The sequence below is a fragment of the Rana temporaria genome, chromosome 2 (assembly GCF_905171775.1).
Source record: "Rana temporaria chromosome 2, aRanTem1.1, whole genome shotgun sequence".
Classification (NCBI taxonomy): Eukaryota; Metazoa; Chordata; class Amphibia; order Anura; family Ranidae; genus Rana; species Rana temporaria.
The window spans coordinates 176,522,839-176,543,114 of NC_053490.1; positions in this window are offsets into that span (position 1 = coordinate 176,522,839).

Consider the following 20,276-nt stretch of genomic DNA (forward strand, 5'->3'; position numbering starts at 1 on the left):
TTACAATATAATAAAAGAAGAGAACACATTCCCTCCATAACAAAATGCCAGAGTTCAAATTTGCTGCACAGAAACCAAAGATGTCACCTTAGAAAATGTCATGTCATCTCATGGAAAGGTAATGCCATTGTTTATAGATATAGTTTCATAAACTTCCAGATTTGTTCTGCCAAGTGCAATATTTTGTTAAAGCTGCAATATATACATGAACATGGTTTCAATTGCAAATTAACATTTAATTTGCACACTAGATAGAGGTCATAAAAGCATTTTATGAAATTTTGCATTTATAAATAATATAGCACTAGTCCAATTTTAGTCCCAGTTATTTTAAATCAAATTTTTTTAAATAGTCTTGTTGCAGCTCCAGCCAGCTGACAGCAGTCCATAGTAGACAGATTACATGGGCCCAATTAACCAAAGTAAATGTATAAAAGCAGGCATAAAATGCTACAATTACTGTATAGGCATGCTTGTGATGGGGATGTTACTGATTTTACAGATTTTAGCCCATCCACCATCAATAAAGTCTAAAATATATTTAAATGTAAAAATGCCTCTTTTGCAGGGTGAATTGATTAATCAATAAAGTCTGTTTTGTGGTTTACCATTTTGGTATTCTAAATATAGGGTTGAAAGTATGTTGTTTTATCTGGTTAATAAGTTCCAAAATACCTGTTGATCTTGCCTTAAAGTGGAACATTAGTCAGACAATTATGTCCAGCTAGATCACTTCAGCCAGTTTAAGTATCTATACTGTTAAAAATGCACTAATGTACTATCTCATCCTCCTCTGCACATGCTCAGTTGCTCTCTATCTTTTCAGAGCCACTAGAGGCTGATCTGCTGACAGCCTAAAAATGTACTGCTGCTCAGGGGCTCTAGGTTTCAGGGAAATGGCAGCTGCCAGCAAGAAGAAACAGGAAGAATGTTGGAGAAAATATAGAGCACACGCTAATTTTGGTAGCATAAATATTAATGTGGAATGTATGTTCTTTGCTAAAGAACATTTTTTTTTTAAAGTCATTATGGGTAAAGTTCCTCTTAAAATGTTATGAGCTAGGACGGAAAGTGTGGTACTGCAGAAATACAAGTAGGCAAGTCTGCCACCATTACATAAAGCTTAAAATAATCACTGTTGGTGCTGTGCTACTATTGCCCACTCGATAACACCATGCAATGTCTGCTCCAGCAGAAATACCAAAGGGATCATGTCAACAATCCCCCCTCAGGAACATGTTCGGATGTAGATAATGTGCTGCAGAAGTCCTGAATCAGAAGCCACTGACATGTTGAAAAAAATCCTGCTCTCCAGAACTTGTCCTCATACCATGCTCACACAAATACTTATTCATTGCCCACTGGTGCAGGTACAGCTGCTGCAGCATGGAACACATTTAATTCCAGTGCAAGAGTGTATCAAGTATAAGAAAATTGACACACAGGTTGTGTTGATCCTGCATTTTGACAAGACAAGCACTCATAGCGTTTGACCACCAAAAGTGGCCACACACTGTTCAGAACTGCTGCATGACAAGAGTCAGAGTACCTATTCAGGAACTTATTAAGCACCAGATTTAGGACTTGAGCCAGGCAAGATATGTGGGTGAGCTTTCCTTGTTGAATGGTGGTCAACTTGTTAGTATGATTGTTTTACATAATCTTTCCTGGAACAAGATGGCATAGGGTTAGCCACCTCTCAGGCCTGGCTCAGTGTTTATTCTGTCCCTCAAGCATAATAACTGAAAAACAGCCTGGAAACATGTTTCCTGGACTGTTAAATAGACTTAAGGGCACTTAGGGAAGGGACTGGTGGTTCTAAGGAGTCAAAGGTGAAGGTCATATAGAAGGAGGGAGTAGGGGTGACTGTGCTGTCGTCTTGAACAATGGGCAAAAATGGGAAAACCCCCCCAGCTCCAGAAGATTGCCCAGCCCTGCATGCGTTCCAGCCGACCTCAAATTTACCCAGTGGGTCATGAAGAAAATGTTATGTCCTTGCACATGCTTGCTGGACCACATGTCTGTGGTCAATTGGACCGTGCCACTGACACCACAGTCCAATAATACAGAGACCATACCTTTCACGTGTTAGTTGAGGGCAGGGATGACCTTCTGGGCAAAAGAATGGCAGCTGGTTACCTGCCACTTTGGTGAAGCATATGTCATAAACTTGCAGAAGAGGGTCATCTCCACCCGCTGGAATGGGAGCAGCTTTAAAGCCATCAATCTTGACAAGCTGGAATTGAGCTGGGCATAGAGGTGATTATTGGTAAATTTTCTCTTTCACTCCAGCAGCTGTGGAAGAGACACCTGCCTGGTCAATTATACAGTTAAATATGCCTGGGGGGGTGGGAGGAATTTGTTGAAATTCAAATCTATGCTTGCTCTATGATGACTTTGCTCCCCACCCGACGTGCCATTCCAAAAGCCTCTTATACCCCTTGTGAAGTTTTCCTCCCTATCATTTGAGGCCTCTAAGGGTGCAACCAATACAGCCTGAGAATCTTGTCGAAGAGGGGGAGAGGTGGAAAGTAAGGAAAGAGGAAGGAAAATGGGTGTTATGGCCTCTTGCTGCTGATTGTTGTCATTGAGTTGCTGCTTTCATGAACTCTGTGGTGCAGATTCAAGTGTTTCCCATGCATTGGTACCCAAATATTTGGTATTTTACCATGGTTTATACACAACAGTAGGGATGAGCCAAACACCCCCCGGTTCGGTTCGCAACAGAACATGCCAACAGGCAAAAAAATTGTTTGAACACACGAACATTGTTAAAGTTTATCGAACACGAACATGAAAAATCAAAAGTGCTAATTTTTAAGGTTAATATGCAAGTTATTGTCAGAAAAATACATGTCCCCAGGGGACATGTATCAATGCAAAAAAAGTTTTAAAAACAGCAGTTTTTTCAGGAGCAGTGATTTTCATAATGCTTAAAGTGAAACAATAAAAGTGAAATATTGCTTTAAGTTTCATACCTGGGGGTGTGTATAGTATGCCTGTAAAGTAGCGCATGTTTTCTGTGCTTAGAAAAGTCCCTGCACAAAATGACATTTCTGAAAGGAAAAAAAGTAATTTAAAACTACTTTTTTTTTTGGTTTGGGTTTTCCCTTAATATTAATACCAGACCCAAAGGGCCTGGTAATGGACTAAGGGGGAACCCATGACTTCATTATAGCCGCAAGTAGTTTTAAATGGCTTTTTTTTCTTAAGAAATGTCATTTTGTGTCAGGACTTTTCTAAGCACAGGAAACATGTGCTACTTTACATGCATACTATAGACACCCCCAGGTACAAAATTTTAAAGGTAAATTAAACTTTTATTGTTTCACTTTGAGCATTATTAAAATCACTGTTCCAAAAAAATTCAGTTTTTAAAATTTTTTTTGCTTTGATACATGACTCAGGTCCCCAAACACTTTTCCTGACAAAAACTTGAATATTAACCTTTAAAATTAGCACTTTTAATTTCTCCCATAGACTTTTCAAATTTGCCGCAAACTCCCCAAATTGTTCGCTGTTCGGCAAACGGGCAAACAGCCAATGCGAACAGATAGCCCATCCCTACAAAACAGGCAGTGGCTGCAGACCAGAATTTAATAATAATAAATGTATGAATTAAAACCCATGGCTTGAACCTGTGGTGCAAGAATGTTCGATGGAATAGTATTACTGTTCCCTCCAGTCCTCTGCTAACTTCTCATTACCCTGGAAAAAATCCCCCCTTGCTGCTTTTCTGCCCCTTCCTCACTTTCTCCAATCTCTTGCATCCACACAAGGTCTACTACCTCAACACCACCACCATCCTCATTGCTCTGACCCATTTTGCAGTAAGCTGCAAGAGCAGCACTGATATTTGCTGTTCTCTTCTTTTTGCCCCTTCTTCTGTGTTGCTTGATCTGTCTGCCTCAACACCAGATATATGGATTTCTTGCCCATCCTCCTGGAGGAGGTGAGTGATAGTGTTGTAAAATAATTCTGTCAACATGTCCTCATCAGTTTGAAAGGTTATGGTTGGAATAACAGAGGAAAAGGTTGAAGAGGTATTATTTGCAGAAGTAGCAGAAAAGTGGCTGCTCTGCACCTGGGAGAATGTAGACTAGAAAGGCTTTGTCAGCCACTCAACTACCGTCTCAACATGCTCTTGCTGTATAGCACTTTCATACAGAAAAGGCATACATGTCTGGCCTCTTGATGATGAGGCCCGACTACCACTTTGTCCTTCCAGAATCTGCTCACTTTCGACTACCTCCACATGCAAAAGTTCTGCCTCTTCCTTTAGGCCTTCCAACTTTGAAAATACAGGGGCTTCCCTAACTTTACTCTTTACTGTCAGCTATGAAAGTAGGATAAATACAAAAAATAAAGACGCAAACTAATATATGTACATGAAGACATACAAATTAAAAAAACAAAAACAAACAACATTTTTTAGTTGGTGTACATTTAAAACACTGAAGTGGGGGGCGTGGCTTAGCACGGGAGCCAAATGGATGTCTGAGCCCGGAGCTCCGGAAAGACAGGGACACCAGCGGCACTAAACAGCCCATCCACAGGCTTCCTTGTGTTACGTACCTGGGTGTGAGCCGGATGCATGGAGGAAGACCTCCCGTACAACCCCGGCTCGGAGACCACTGGAATGGGGACAGTGGTAGTAAGAGCACGGTGAGGTAAGGGTGCCTGTTCTGGTAGTTGCTGTTGGTGAAGCTGGAACCGCTGGGCAGGAAGCAGGTGACGCAGGTCAGCAGGGCAGCAGATGCAGATCAGCAGAGCAGGTGATGCAGGTCAGCAGAGCAGCAGAGTCAGGCAGGCCGGGTCATACACTTCAGAGCAACAGCATAAACGGCAGGCAGGAGAATAGTCGGAGTCCAGGCTGGGTCTAAGCAATGGGTAATCAAGCAGAGAACTGAGCAGGGTCAAACAAGCCAAAGTCAGGACTGGAGATAGAAGCAAGGTCAGGAGAAGCCGGGTCATACACTGGAACAGAATGCTTCAAACAGGAACAGGAATACAAGGGAACAGACGCAGATCAAGCCGCGAGGTGCAGCATCCCTACAGCGTCTTTTATAGGCTGCTGGGTGCCAAGGTGCTTCTAACGCACGCGAATGCACACAGGCGTGCGCAACGGCTGTATAGGTGCGTGCAAGGTCCATGGTTGGCACATGCGCACAGGCGCGCGCAACGGCTGTATACAGTACAGACCAAAAGTTTGGACACACCTTCTTTATTTTATATGTTTTCTCTTTTTCTTTTTTTTTGTCCTCAGAATAACATCATTATCACATTTTATACAATTACATCCATGTTTCACATCATCTAAACATCTCTATTCATTATATATCGTTCTTCCTCGTATGCTTATCACAATATCAACTCTCCCTCTCTTTTTTTCAGTATGAACATTTGTCTACTCTTACTTCCTCTATCTTCTCCATTCAAAGGAATAATTAAACAGAGGGAGAGACAATATCCCTATTACCCTCCCACTTCCCCCCCCCCCAAAAAAAAAAGATATAAAAGCTCAAAAGATTTCCCCCCCTCCCCTGCCCCGTCCCCTCACCTCGGTTGTTCGATTTTCCCTTAAGGATTTTGTTCCCTGTACCTGATGTACGGGGTCCATATCCTCCAATACTCCTCCTCTCGCTCCCTCAGCCCCATAGTGAGATTCTCCATCTGTTGGATCTCTATTACTCTACTCAGCCATTGTATCCTTGTTGGAGGTACTGTACTCTTCCATAAAATTGGGATACAGGCCTTTGCTGCTGTGATCAGGTGCCTTAACAAGGATTTCTTATATTTTTCGACAGACAATGGGATATTGTGTAACAAAAATGCTGCCGGTCTATCTCTAAGACTCACCTCCGTAATTTCTTTGGTTATTTCCGAGACCATCTTCCAAAATTCTTCTAGTTTTAGGCAATCCCAAAATATATGTATCATGGTGCCTTCTGCTTCCTGACATCGCCAGCACAAATTTGATACTTGAGAAAAAAATCAGATTTAATAATACTGGAGTTCTGTACCACCTAGTCAATACTTTATATCCCCCTCCTGATATCTGGAGGCCATTGACGCCTTATGTATAAATAAGAAAATCATATTTTTCTGATTCTTCGAAAATTTAATGCCCAAGTCCCTTTCCCAAGCCTGTAAAAAAGCAAGTTCTTGTGGGGCTTCTGACTCAATCAATAAATTATACATGTGTGATAGCGCATGTCTCATCAGTTCTCCTTTCAAGCATATCTCCTCAAATTTTGATGATACGCCAATATCTTCCCTCCATAGTTTCAGTGAGCCCAAAAATGTTTTCAACTGGTTTCGTCTCATTAGATCTAGGTCTCCCCTAAACGCCTGTTTAATCTCCTCATTGGACATCACATGATTGTCTATCAGGAAATGTGTCAGCTTGCTGATTCCTTGCCGCCTCAAATTATTAAAACATCGGTCACACCTTCTCATTCAACAAGTTTTCTTTATTTTCATGACTATGAAAATTGTAGATTCACGCTGAAGGCATCAAAACTATGAATTAACACATGTGGAATTATACATAACAAAAAAGTGTGAAACAACTGAAAATATATTTCATATTCTAGGTTCTTCAAAGTAGCCACCTTTTGCTTTGATTACTGCTTGGCACACTCTTGGCATTCTCTTGATGAGCTTCAAGAGGTAGTCACCTGGCGCAGCACCCCATCACTCTCCTTCTTGGTCAAATAGCCCTTACACAGCCTGGAGGTGTGTTTGGGGTCATTTTCCTGTTGAAGAATAAATGATGGTCCAACTAAACGCAAACCGGATGGAATAGCATACCGCTGCAAGATGCTATGGTAGCCATGCTGGTTCAGTATGCCTTCAATTTTGATTAAATCCCCAACAGTGTCACCAGCAAAGCACCCCCACACCATCACACCTCCTCCTCCATGCTTCATGGTGGGAACCAGGCATGTAGAGTCCATCCGTTCACCTTTTCTGCGTCGCACAAAGACACGGGGGTTGGAACCAAAGATCTCAAGTTTGAACTTATCAGACCAAAGCACAGATTTCTACTGGTCTAATGTCCATTCCTTGTGTTCTGTAGCCCAAACAAGTCTCTTCTACTTGTTGCCTTTCTTTAGCAGTGGTTTCCTAGCAGATATTCTACCATGAAAGCCTGATTCACACAGTCTCCTCTTAACAGTGTCAGGTCACCTGTGGCCAGGTGACAAGTGCACCCTGTAGGGGTCAGGGATGCACCGCAGGGAAGTGAACCCTATAGCCGACTACTGCTGGCAGGGAGGAAGCGTGACCCAAGATCACCCAGGGCGCGGAGTCTAAGACCCAGTTTTGTATTCACCAGAGCCCTTGATGGTAGGGATGGTCTTGGCCGCAACTGGGTCCAGGTCGCGTTCCCGGGATTCCTCAGGTCACACTCCGCAGGGAGAAGGGGGAAGCAGCCAGCAGAACAAACAGTGGTGATGGACAGGCCGAGGTCAGGGCAACAGGCAGACAAGGATAACCGTGGAACATGCAAATAGTCAGGGGCACAGGCAGACAGGGAAGTCGGGGACAAGCCAAAACGGTACACGGAAGATGATCGTAGCACTCTGCAACCAGGAACTAGCAATACACTGCAGACAGGAACTGAGCATTGGAACACTGTTGAACAGCACTGCAGACCTGTAGAGCAACGGTTAATATAGGCTTCCTGGGATGGACTAGGGTGGAGCCATACAGGAAGAGGAAGTGATAAAAAGGGGAACCAGAGCAGGGTCAGCCTCTAATGAAGACATGGAGATCAGGTAAGCAGACAGACTTGATGCATATTCATGACAGTACCCTCCCTCTTAAGGCCCCTCCCCCTCCCCAGCCTGGAGCCAGGGCTAAAGGGGAATCCCAGAAGAAACCTCCTTGACAAATGGGGCGCAAAGATCTCAGATGCAGAAATCCAAGACGCCTCCTCAGGACCAAATCTTCTCCAAAGCACAAGGTACTGAAGAATGCCTCTGCAGAGACGAGAATCCAGAACTTGAGTATCCTCATAGACCAGAACCGAAGTAGGGACAGGAGGAGAGGATTTATTGAGGACCAAAGGCCTTTTAGAAATAAGTAAGGGCATGAGAGGGTCAACAGGAATCCGAGGAGGATCAAGCAGACCCTTAAAGATGAACTGGGGATTATGCACAGGACCATCAGACTGGGCAGAGGTCAGAGGAACCCTGAAGTCAGGTTGGTTAGAAGGTGACAGGGCACAGGAGTCAAGCTGGATAGCAGGGAAACCAGCAGAATGCAGAGAGCCCTGAAAACAAGGTAGAAAACCCCATTTGGCCGAATGAGGCAATCTATCCAAAGGATGGATTGAGCCCCTTAGACGGGTTGCAGGAGGGCCTGAACAAGAAAAGGTAGGAGGCTCACTGGGCATGGGCTGACCTGGCATAGCTAATGCAGGGGCCGATTGAATAGCATAGTCAGGTGTAGTGATTACCCGAATCGCATCACAAGGCGTAGTGACTGCAGAACTCGCAGACAAGTTAGCCTGGCTGTGCGTTTTAGGGACTGTCAACGGTAAACTGGAGTGAATGATCAGCTCAGGTTCACAGACAGGCTCCTCATCCAGAGTGCTACATTGGCTAGAAAGTGCATCAGCCTGACTATTGCAGGACACATTCCGGACACCACTATATGTGGTAGGACGAGCAAAAGATTCTGGAATGGTGGCAACAGGAAGTTTCTCTTTTGGGGCAACCTTGGGTAGGCAAGACGTGGAACAGGAGGGACCCCAAGCCAGGATCTGTCCGGCAGTCCAGTCAATGTGAGGAGAATGGAGTCTTAACCAAGGAAGATCCAAAACGATAGGAGCTGAGGTCTTAGGTAGAACAAGGAAGGATATCCACTCCTGGTGAAGTGTGCCTACTGACATCTTAACAGGGACTGTCTGGAAGCGAATAGGACCCCCCGGGAGAACAGTGCCATCAATCGCCGAGACCACCAATGGTGTGGTGAGGGGCAAAAGGGTAAGTCTCATGGACGATGCGATTTCCCAGTCTATGAAATTGCCAGCGGCTCCGGAATCCAGATATGCCGAGACTGAAAGAGAAGAAGCACCAAAATGAAGGGACACAGGAAGAAAAAGACGAGAAGGTGAAGGAGATATTTCTGGATCCAATACTCCACCTTCCAGATGTATTGAACCCGAGCGTTTCTCGGGGCGAAGAGGGCAAGTGTCACGAAAATGACTTTTGCCCCCACAGTATAGACACAGGCCTAGAGTTCTGCGCCTGGCACGTTCCTCAGGGGATAGCCTGGTCCGACCCAGCTGCATGGGTTCCTCAGTTGGCAAGGGATGCTCCACAGGTCGAAGAGAGGGGAACTCAGGCTGACTAAGGGCCAAGGGATGTTGGCGTCGCTTTTCTAGGGTCCTTTCCTGAAAGCGAATATCGATCTGATTACACAAGGAGATCACTCCGTCCAGATCAGTGGGGATGGTTCTTCCTGCTAGTTCATCCTTCACTCTATCAGATAGGCCATGCAAAAAGGTTGCGACTAAGGCCTCATTGTTCCAGCTCAGTTCAGCTGAGTGGATACGGAACTGAAGAGAATATTGTCCCACTGAACGGGATTCTTGGCGGAGACGTAAAAGGGCGCTGGCTGCTGAAGAGACACGAGCCGGTTCTTCAAAGATATTCCGAAAAAGTTTCAAGAAAACAGGCAGGCTAGAAACCACTGGATCATTCAATTCCCACAGAGGGGCAGCCCAGGCTAAGGCTTCCCCGGAGAGGAGAGAAATGATATAGGCTATCTTGGCCCGATCAGACAAGAAGTACTGGGGCAGGAGCTCAAAATGAATAGTGCATTGGCTAAGGAATCCCCTGCAGGCTTTGGAGTCTCCAGAAAAGCGGATTGGAGGTGATAACTTCAGTGAATGCGATTCTGCGACTGGTGCAACAGGTGCAGCTGCTGGTTGTACTTGGGGTTGTGGATTCGGGGTTCCCAGCGAGGTCTGAAGCTGATCAAAGCGGGAAGCCAGATCCTGAAGGAAACGCATCACCTGATCCTGATTAGCTTCATGCGTCTCGAGTCTGCGAACGATGCACTGTAATGGGTCATCTGCAGGAAGCGGCACGTCGGTCGGGTTCATGGCTGTTCAAACTGTCAGGTCACCTGTGGCCAGGTGACAAGTGCACCCTGTAGGGGTCAGGGATGCACCGCAGGGAAGTGAACCCTATAGCCGACTACTGCTGGCAGGGAGGAAGCGTGACCCAAGATCACCCAGGGCGCGGAGTCTAAGACCCAGTTTTGTATTCACCAGAGCCCTTGGTGGTAGGGATGGTCTTGGCCGCAACTGGGTCCAGGTCGCGTTCCCGGGATTCCTCAGGTCACACTCCGCAGGGAGAAGGGGGAAGCAGCCAGCAGAACAAACAGTGGTGATGGACAGGCCGAGGTCAGGGCAACAGGCAGACAAGGATAACCGTGGAACATGCAAATAGTCAGGGGCACAGGCAGACAGGGAAGTCGGGGACAAGCCAAAACGGTACACGGAAGATGATCGTAGCACTCTGCAACCAGGAACTAGCAATACACTGCAGACAGGAACTGAGCATTGGAACACTGTTGAACAGCACTGCAGACCTGTAGAGCAACGGTTAATATAGGCTTCCTGGGATGGACTAGGGTGGAGCCATACAGGAAGAGGAAGTGATAAAAAGGGGAACCAGAGCAGGGTCAGCCTCTAATGAAGACATGGAGATCAGGTAAGCAGACAGACTTGATGCATATTCATGACAAACAGTTCTAGAGATGTGTCTTCTGCAAAAGGTGGCTACTTTGAAGAACCTAGAATATGAAATATATTTTCAGTTGTTTCACACTTTTTTGTTATGTATAATTACACATGTGTTCATTCATAGTTTTGATGCCTTCAGTGTAAATCTACAATTTTCATAGTCGTGAAAATAAATAAAACTCTTTGAATGAGAAGGTGTGTCCAAACTTTTGGTCTGTACTGTAGGTGCGTGCAAGGTCCGTGGTTGACGCATGCGCGTAGGTGCGCACCGAGGGGAGCAAGCAGTATGTCCCTGACACCTTGCAGCGAGCCAGGCCTCAGATTCTGGGGAGTACACTAGAGACTTGCCAGACTCAATTGAGTCATACCCCACACAGAACCAGCCTGTGATTGATACAGTCCTTAAGGACATGCTGATATCGTTGAGAAGTACCCTGCAATCTGACATGGCGCCCTGCATGCACCGCTTGACTGGGGAAATTCAGGAGGTGGGGAATAGAGTGAACTACATTGAGACAATAGTGGAGTATGCTACAACTATAAACGACCTTGTGGATGCTAATGATGATAGAGAAGCTGACACAGAGTGGATCAAAGCAAAGTTAGCAGACATGGAGGACAGGTCCAGAAGAAACAACCTAAAAATCAGAGGAATCCCTGAATCTGTACTACAGTCTGACCTGGGCCTCTATGCTGCTACCATGTTTAAGGATCTTGTTCCGGGTCTCACAGACCTAGATGTCACAATTGATAGGTGAGAGGGCTTTGGTAAACAGTGGATCCTATGTGAGCAAGTGCCCAAGGATGTGTTACTCATATTACACTTTTTTTCACGTAAAGGAACAATTGATGACAACTATGAGGAAGCAGAAGTAGGTTCCTTTGCAATACCAAAACCTGCAATTTTTTGCTGATTTATCTCAGTACACCTTGCAAAAGAGGAACAATCTAAACTCTGTAACCAAGACATTACGCAACCACAAGATAATCTATCGCTGGGGTTACCCGACAAAACTTTCTGTCACCAAAGATAACCGTACCTATACGGTGACATCCTTGAAAAAAGGCCTTGGCCTCCTTAGGGAGTGGGGTATCCTTCCTGATGTGGCTGACATGCAGGAAATGACCAGCACGCCACATCGAGTGGAACAGGAATGGAAGCAAGTTACCACCAAAAATGCTAAATCCCATGCATAAAACAACAAGGATGGCCCTTTTACTTTCTCTACTCAGGTCCCTGAGATTGATGACGATCTAGAATTATTGAACTTATCCCCCAATTACGTGTTGCAGCAGTTTGCTGCCACCGGAGGACCTGCGTCCTCCATATGTGTTTCTTCAGTTGCACTATGACTATGATTTTATGTTTGCTCTTGTTTTTTTGTTCTCAACCTTTAACTTGTTACGAATTTTCGTTCTACTTTCGTTACATTCCTTTTGGATGCAGCCAATTTACGAAGATCTGGTTTCTTGTCGCCAACCTATTGACCACCATGTCGGATGCTGTGCCTCTTCGGGCGGCTCCAGCCCGGACTACTCTGATCTGGCCTGCTAAATGTCAGTACTTTGCCAATCCTATTGCCTTGCAGATTCATCTGTGGGCTGCTACTAAAATTGCATCGCAGCTACAGCTCTTGAAGGGTGCATGGAAGCCTTGCTTCCCTTTGCAAGCAAACTCCTTATTTCTTGATTATGCCACTTAAGATCCTATCTATAAATGCCAAGGGGCTCAACCATCCTGTTTTTTTTTTTTATATAATTATTTATTTTTTTCATTTTCTGTATATTGCTTAACATCACTTACATATAAAACCAACTTCCATCAAAGACAATGAACATTACATTTATAAATGCAAACACGACAAATACATAAAATAAAAAAAAATAAAAAAAAAACACAACAAAAACAAAAAAGGGAAGGAAAAAAATAAATAAAAATAAATAAAAAAAAGGGGGGGAAATGGAGTAAATCACTTAATATACCTTCCTCCTCCTCTCCCTTCCTCCATAGAAACTGTTCCCTATTTGGGTGTTCCCTCCTTTCTTCTCTTCTATTCTTGTATCCCTATCGTGTTTTTCGTGTTTTATCATAATAGTGTTTCCTATTTCCTAGTGAAGGAAAAAAAAAAAAAAAAAGGGGGGGGGGGGGGTTTGTGTACTGGTATGTATATACACGCACCCCCATACATGTCTACGTACCTTCCTGCATATATATTACTTTAAAGACCCATACGGGTTTATTTTATTTGTGCTATCTATATATCTGTGTTTATTATGTGTATATTAACATGTGTCTCTAGTGTTTGAAGTGTTCTTTATATATTTCCCTTTGCTGATGATTTACCTCCACCTAAGGAAAAAAAAAAAAAGAGGGAGGGAAAGCCCCATTGTTTTTCCCCCTTCACTTTCTATTTCCTCCCATCTCCCCCCCATGGGTAGGGATAGTAAGGACGGGTAGGTGAGTAGGGTAAAGCAAAAAAATAAATAAAAAAATAAAATAAATAAAATGGGGGAAAATTCAGTCATCTGATATTGTAGTTTATCTTTCCCATTAATCGTCATGTATATTTTAGAGAGAGGAGTGAGTATATGTGGCTCAAGAAAAAAAACTGAAAAAAAACTAAAGGAGGAGAAGGGAGATAGACTCCATTCATTACTCCCCTTATATCTGTGGGGAGTGGTGTTCCCAATCTGCCCATACGTTGTTAAATTCATTCTGTTTATCTCTGCTCTTATACACCCATCTCTCTGCCTCCATTATTGAGTTAACTTATTTTTTCCATTCCATAAGGGAGGGGCGTGTATTCTGTTTCCAATGCCTGGGTATTAATATTTTAGCAGCATTTAATAAGTGTGGTATCACACTTTTCTTGTAACTAATTATAGATCCCGGTGTCCCGTGAAATAGAAAGTGTATAGGTGATAGTTCCATAGGTTGATTGGTCATCTTTTTTACCCATGGAGCTATTTCTTCCCAGAATGGTCTGATCTTTCTACAAGTCCACCAAATATGGAGGAATGTTCCCTTTTCTTTGCATCCCCTCCAGCAGTTTCCGTCTGCTGTGGGGTATATTTGGGCTAATCGAGCTGGCGTCTGGTACCATCTGACCATGAATTTGTATGACATTTCTTGGATTTTAGAGCTTATAGATGTTCTGTATGTTGATTCTATAAATGTTTTAATTTGTACTGATGTAAATGTGTAATTTAGCTCTTTTTCCCATTCCCTAATAAAATAAGGAATCGTGTTTTTTGTTCACTCAGAACCAATTTATACATTTGTGATAATAAATGATTAGGCTTCGATATTTTCACGCACATATTCTCAAATGTTGTAAGCGATCCTGCTGTCCTTACTTTTGGTTTTAATTTATTAAAAAAGTTTGTCATTTGATAGTATCTCTATTTAGCCATTCTCATATTCCCCTGGGATGATATTAATTCTGCTAGAGGCAATAAAGTTCCTTGCGGTGCTTATCTTGAGCACATAGTATTCCCATTAGATCCCCATATGCCCATTGCCCCATTTTCTTCCCCTGGTGGGAACCATGGGTATCCTTCTAATGGAGCCATTGGGGATGTGGGTGGTGCATATTTCCCATCTTTATTTAATCTGTCCCATATTGCTAGTGTATTCCGGGTCAACGGAGATGTCCATTTAGAGAGCCCCCTCTCTTTATTCGGTATCCATGGTGCTCCCTTTAAATCTCTTCCTGCCATAATTTTTTCGGCTTGAACCCATCTTTTATTTGAGGAATCATGGCACCAATTGTGTATACGTACCAGCGACATTGCTTTGTAGTACATAACTATATCTGGTAGTCCAATTCCCCCTTCCTGTTTATTTCTACGTAGCATATCATGAGCTATTCTAGATTTTCCGTCTTTCCATATGAAAGATATAAATGCTTTACGTATTTGTTTAAAGAAAACTTGTGGGATCGACATTGGTACTGTGTATAGAAGATAAATTATTCTGGGTATGATATTCATTTTTATTACGTTGACCCTCCCGAACCATGTCAGGGGGTGGCCTTTCCATCTCTGGAGGTCTTTTATTATCTCTACTATTAGTGTTCCATAATTACGCTCATACAAGAGTTTTGTATTCGCTGTAATATGTATTCCTAAATAGTGTAATGATTCTTCTTCCCAGATGAACGGGAGGTTTTTCTTCAGGGATGTGGCCATTACAGCCGGTACATTGCTTGATAGTACCATAGATTTATCGAAATTTATTTTAAAGTTAGACAGTTCTCCATATTTCTGTACCTCCATCATCAGTACAGGTATGGACTTGTGAGGTTTAGAAAGATAAAACAGTAGGTCATCTGCATATGCAGAGACCTTGTGTGTTTCTGCACCAATGTCGACCCCAGCTATTCGCTTATTTTCCCTTACTTTACACAGGAAGGGTTCTAGCACTATTGCAAATAATAATGGGGAGAGGGGACACCCCTGTCTAGTGCCATTCCGTATATCAAAATTTTCCGAAAGGGTCCCGTTTATCTTGACCCTAGCTCTAGGATTAGCATATAGTGCTAATATCCATCCCATCATCCGCTCCCCGAGACCTATTCCTTTTAATACTTCTGTCATGAACCTCCAGTTTACTCTATCAAATGCCTTTTCGGCGTCCATTGATAGTACTACTGTTGGTTTCTTATCTGGCCGATTCTGTATCCAGTGGAGTACATGGAGGGCCCTGATGGTATAATCTTTAGTTTCTCGGCCCTTCATGAAGCCTGTCTGGTCGATATGGACTAATTGCGTCATATGATCTTCTAGTCTTATAGCTAGTATTTTTGCTAGTAGCTTGATATCTGAGTTCAAGAGGGAAATAGGTCTGTAGTTTGCACAGAATTGTGGGTCTTTCCCTGCTTTTGGTATTACCGTCACATGTGCCACTAGGGCTTCTGGAAGCAGAGGGTTACTATCTGTTATTTTATTGAAATAATTACATAAGGGCGTCACCAGGATCTTACTATACTTCTTATAATATGCGTTGGTTAGACCATCTGGTCCTGGACTTTTCCCATTTGGTAGATTTTTTATTACCTTGTTTATTTCCTCCGTGGTTATCGGTCCTTCTAATTTTTTTATAATCTTTGAGGGCAGGGTTGGTAATTTAGAGTCTTTAATATATTTCTCTATCTCCTCCTTCTCCCTCCTACCTTCCCCTCTTAATGGGGTTGTTTGTATATTATATAATTCCGTATAAAAGCGATGGAATTCTGCTGCTATTGTTTTAGTATCCTCTATTTCCTTGCCATTTGCTGTTATTTTATGTACATGAGTGGTTTCTTGTTGTTTTTTTATTTGATTCGCTAATAGTCTACTACATTTATTTCCTTGTTCATAAAATTGATGCGCAAGGAATCTATATTTCTCTTTGTTTCTTCTATCCAGGCATTCCGAAAGTTCTATCCTTAGTATATCTAGTTGCCTAGCTTCTTCTGGGTCTAAATTAATTTTATGCTTGATCTCTCTATCCTGTATTTTCCCCAATAACTCCTCCATTTCCTTCCTCTTCTCCCTTTTAGCTCTAATACCATGTGCTATTAGCTCTCCTCTAATGACGGCTTTATGTGCCTCCCAGACTATTTGGTCAGATATTTCCCCGTCTGTGTTATTCTCAAAGTATTCTACCAATTTGTGTTGTATGTCCTCCGCTATTTTTCTGTCGTCCAGCAAAAGTTCATTTAGACGCCATGTCCTCTCCTGGCAGCCACCTGGCACCAAGTAGAATACTATCACCACTGGAGCGTGGTCAGAAATTGTAATTGATTCTATTTTGCTAGATCCCACGCAGTCTAGATAAAATTGGTCTACCAGAATCAGATCCAATCGGGAGTATACTTTATGAGTCTTTGAGTAATAGCTAAAGTCTCTCTTCGCTTTATTTAGCACTCTCCAGCTGTCTATTAAGTGTACAGGGAGTGCAGAATTATTAGGCAAGTTGTATTTTTGAGGATTAATTTTATTATTGAACAACAACCATGTTCTCAATGAACCCAAAAAACTCATTAATATCAAAGCTGAATATTTTTGGAAGTAGTTTTTAGTTTGTTTTTAGTTTTAGCTATTTTAGGGGGATATCTGTGTGTGCAGGTGACTATTACTGTGCATAATTATTAGGCAACTTAACAAAAAAAAAATATATACCCATTTCAATTATTTATTTTTAACAGTGAAACCAATATAACATCTGAACATTCACAAATATACATTTCTGACATTCAAAAACAAAACAAAAACAAATCAGTGACCAATATAGCCACCTTTCTTTGCAAGGACACTCAAAAGCCTGCCATCCATGGATTCTGTCAGTGTTTTGATCTGTTCACCATCAACATTGCGTGCAGCAGCAGCCGCAGCCTCCCAGACACTGTTCAGAGAGGTGTACTGTTTTCCCTCCTTGTAAATCTCACATTTGATGATGGACCACAGGTTCTCAATGGGGTTCAGATCAGGTGAACAAGGAGGCCATGTCATTAGATTTTCTTCTTTTATACCCTTTCTTGCCAGCCACGCTGTGCAGTACTTGGACGCGTGTGATGGAGCATTGTCCTGCATGAAAATCATGTTTTTCTTGAAGGATGCAGACTTCTTCCTGTACCAATGCTTGAAGAAAGTGTCTTCCAGAAACTGGCAGTAGGACTGGGAGTTGAGCTTGACTCCATCCTCAATCCGAAAAGGCCCCACAAGCTCATCTTTGATGATACCAGCCCAAACCAGTACTCCACCTCCACCTTGCTGGCGTCTGAGTCGGACTGGAGCTCTCTGCCCTTTACCAATCCAGCCACGGGCCCATCCATCTGGCCCATCAAGACTCACTCTCATTTCAGCAGTCCATAAAACCTTAGAAAAATCATTCTTGAGATATTTCTTGGCCCAGTCTTGACGTTTCAGCTTGTGTGTCTTGTTCAGTGGTCGTCGTCTTTCAGCCTTTCTTACCTTGGCCATGTCTCTGAGTATTGCACACCTTGTGCTTTTGGGCACTCCAGTGATGTTGCAGCTCTGAAATATGGCCAACCTGGTGGCAAGTGGCATCTTGGCAACTGCACGCTTGACTTTTCTCAGTTCATGGGCAGTTATTTTGCGCCTTGGTTTTTCCACATGCTTCTTGCGACCCTGTTGACTATTTTGAATGAAACGCTTGATTGTTCGATGATCACGCTTCAGAAGCTTTGCAATTTGAAGAGTGCTGCATCCCTCTGCAAGATATCTCACTATTGACTTTTCTGAGCCTGTCAAGTCCTTCTTTTGACCCATTTTGCAAAAGGAAAGGAAGTTGCCTAATAATTCTGCACACCTGATATAGGGTGTTGATGTCATTAGACCCAGGCCCGTCGCAACAGGACAGGCAAACGAGGCAATTGCTTGGGGCCCCGAGCTAGAAAGGGGCCCCCAAGCTGGCTCGTCTGTCTGCCTGTTTTCTAAACTTTTCCCCACTTCCACTTGCTTACAGAGTGGGTCTATTATTGTCCGGTGCCTCATCTGGTCAACAGAGGCCGAGGAGAGGAGCACAGCAGAGGGACTATTTCTTCATTTTCGGGCAAATGTACATCATGCCGCCCCACTATTCTATGAGTCCCGGCTGGCGGAGTGATACAGCTGTGCTCCGTTCGTGTCCTGACTGCTTCTCTGAAGATATGTGAAGAAGTTGAGCAGCTGGAGATCGGGGGAGCAGGAGGAGATCGTGGCTGCACTGGACACAGTGAGTGGGAATAGATGAAAGAATACTCACTGTGTCCTATTTTTTATCTCACAGCAGGTTAGGTTACAATCACCACACAGGCAGCACAGCAGGGTCTCTGTCATGGCTCTGTGTCACATTGCTTTTGGGTGCTGACTTTGTTATGGTTGTACTGTTAGTCTGTTATATACAATACAGCCATAAGTTAACTAAGCCAGCACTCAACAGCCATGTGGCATAGAGCCATGATAAAGCTATGATAGAGCTATGATAGAGCCCCTGCTTACTGTGCTGCCTGTGTGATAATTGTAACCTGATGATGATAAGAAACATGCTACTTTAAACTTAGTTTAGGGGTGCAGTAAACGTGCAGCGGAGCTGAATTTTTACTGCCCCCAAACCTATCCCCTTTAACTGCTTCCCATCATCACTGACTTGGAAGGGTGATATCTTGGTCATCACTACAGCAATGATCGAGATATCATTTTTTAGCCCCAGCAATTCTGTACAAGAAGCCCCTGGATTACTTTTACAGGCAGTGGAAGGGGGTTCCACCACAGCCTTTACTGCTTTTAAGATGTGACCAGTAGCGTCCAGTTACTGGGACACAGTGAGAGGAATGGATGTCGTTCCTCCCACCGTGTGACGTCAGAAACCAGAAGTGACGAAGATTTGATCACTTCTGGTTTTAGTCTCATGTAAAGAAGCCATTACCGACTTAAACAAGCATCTGATCAAACTGATCTTAGCTTGATCAGATGCTTTGGAGGCCAGAGGACAGATATGGGGTCTAAAAAAACCCAGATCTCTCTATAAAGAGGACCTGTCATGGTCCACGTTATCACAAGAAATGTTGTCCATCCCTCGTGAAAGCAAAAATTACCAAAAAAAATTAAAGATACAGTGTAAGGTGTTTTTTGTTTATTTTTAATAAATAACATACAATTTAAAAGAAATTTAAACTGACCCCTGCTCTTTCATGCATACTAATTGCAAACGCATACATGGGCGCCACACACATATGTAAATAGCAACAAACCTGCATTTTGCTTCAAGTCAGGGTCAGGAGTTGGGCCGGGGGTGGGGGAAAGGGCGTGGTTGAAGGGGGCCCTGTCTGATAGGCCCATGATTTCTAACAGCGGCCCTGCTTATTCACACAAGATGAGAGCCTCGGCCGCTCTGGACAAAGCACCGGACTGTTTAAGTTAAGAAGTGGGTGATTGGCTGCTATGCAGCGGGGCGGTCCCAGCAATCAATCACTCACTTTTAACATGAAAAGTCCTGCCCGTTGTCCAGGGCTGCCATGCTTCTCATCGATTCGTGTGTGAATAAGGTAATGCTCTGTGAGGAGGGGGAGTGCTGTGCTGTTATGGGGACAGGAGTCTACTATCGAGGGGGGTCTATGATGAGGGGAAAAGTCTGTGAGGGGGGGGGTCAGTCTGTGATGTGGGGTCAGTCTGTGATGTGGGGTCAGTCTATGATGGGGGCACCAGTGTGATGGGGGGTCAGTCTGTGATGGGGCACCAGTTTGTGATGGGGCACCAGTTTGTGATGGGGGACCAGTCTGTGATGGGGGGTCAGTCTGTGATGGGGGGTCAGTCTGTGATGGAGGCACCAGTCTGTGATGGAGGCACCAGTCTGTGATGGGGGGGTCAGTCTGTGATGGGGTGGGTCTGTCTGTGATGGGGGATCAGTCTGTGATGGAGGCACCAGACTGTGATGGGGGGGTCAGTCTGTGATGGGGGCACCAGTCTGTGATGGGGGCACCAGTCTGTGATGTGGCACCAGTCTGTGATGGGGGGCAGTTTGTGATGG